Below are 1959 nucleotides of genomic sequence, written 5' to 3'. Positions count from 1 at the left end.
CGTTTTGGGATTCATGTTGTTTTAGACAACTATATCAACTCGCTAACGAACCAGCAGGCGCTTGTCAATATATCGGTTGGCTCGCAGTTCTAACCATCGGTAAACTGCACCCCGAAACGCGACCGAAACTACCAAGAACCTATTATTTCCGTTCAGAAACCAAGGGAGAACTGCAGTATGATGCGTTCGGCAAGTGGGAATACGCCATGGAATATTTAGTCTAGAAATTGTTTTAAAACCGAGCTCTCCTTCAGTTCAAAAGTAAGATGAACAATGTTTACATGTATAGTTGAAACAATATCAAACGTCTCACCTGGTTTGTGGCATCCGAGGAATGCTTGAAAAGTGGCTGAGTATGAAGAATACATGCAGTTTTAAAGGAGCCTAATTCAGTAATTGCAGCTGTACACTTTAATCAAATTGATAGGGTTTGATGATTCGTCGTCAGAGTTAGGCCGATATGAATTCAAGCTGATGATAAATGATTGCTGGCTTCAGAAGATTAGCCCAATATGAAGTCCATCCAGTGGAAAAGTACATGTTATTTCACATACATTAGAGAGCTTGACGTCGACCAAGCCTTTCTGAATTGTTACATATTCTATCGGATTTATATAAAGGACATAAAGGACTATGATAAACCAGCTTCAAATCAGCCCAAAACGGGCTCAAAACTCCATTTTAACAATGGGAATGTCAAATGAGAAAAATGTAGTGATTTTTTACTGCCAGGGATCTGTGCCCCAACTGGCTCTCCATAGTTAAACCACAACTTAAAACCAGGGTTTAATTTAAACCTGAATTCAGAATACGGGCCTATGTATTGACGTCATTGCGCAACCATCTTAGGGGCTGAAGCCACTGGATATCTTGAATGCACTGGTGATCCGGAGCTATTTTGTTTCTTCGCATTCCTATAGCTTCTGAGGAACTGCGCCATGAGATTTTGACGTCATACGCGTACAAAAAGGCATATTCGCATATGAGAGGGGAGTCGGACATTTGATTTAAGGCCTTTTCCACCAGTTGCATACACAATTTTTTATGGGTACAAATTCACTAAAATGTGTGCTTGTTTATAACGATGTACTAACAAACGTCATGTATATACCACTAAAACATAATGTATGAGAGCTCGCATGCCTCTGGTCAATAGTACTGAATTTTTCTTTTGCGAGCCCTGGCCCATGGAAAAACCGTTTTCTTACTCTTTTCTTCTTTTCTTTCATTTCTACGTTATCCATATTCCATTATCCAATTTCAAATTGTATTTTTGTAATTACATTGTACAATTGTTGTATGTTTTATGTCCGAATAAATAATAATGATATATTAAATTACAATAATAAGCAATAAACAATTATGAACAATGGTGCCGTTTCAACGCTGTTGAATTAATTATAGATATTCTGGTAAGTATAATGCTTATTCCATTATTATTACTATTTATTTTCTTTTTCTTAGTTTCAGCTACCTACCTGACATAACCCGACTACGGTCTTCATGGATACCAAATCATATTACTTAAGCTAAAGATTATATTGCACGAGATTGAACCAAGAGTGTTCCTCTTACTTGTTCACGATCACAACATCATCTTTAAACGTCTCACCTGGTTTGTGGCATCTGACGAATATTTTGGTATGTTTTTGTAGTAGATAATGTGTAGATTTGGAGATGCGTAATCCCATAAGCACAACTGAACACTGTTGTCATGTCGATCGAGGTGGTATATTTGAAGGTATTCCATCATAGAGATTACTGAGTCCAAGCTGATGATAAAGTGACTGGGTTTGACTTGTGGCTCTATGATAAACAAATAGAACAGTTGATTCCAACTGCCGTCTGACAGTTTGACGTCCAGTTCGTAAAAAAAAGAAATGATAAACTGCAAAAACGTCAACGTTTTAACACACGAAAGGGTTTGACTAAAGTGAAAAACATGCACAAACAGAAGAC

Source organism: Lytechinus pictus, unplaced genomic scaffold (assembly GCF_037042905.1).
Source record: "Lytechinus pictus isolate F3 Inbred unplaced genomic scaffold, Lp3.0 scaffold_20, whole genome shotgun sequence".
NCBI classification, from domain to species: Eukaryota; Metazoa; Echinodermata; class Echinoidea; order Temnopleuroida; family Toxopneustidae; genus Lytechinus; species Lytechinus pictus.
The sequence above is the reverse complement of the archived record's forward strand: the minus strand, read 5'-3'. Positions refer to the sequence as shown.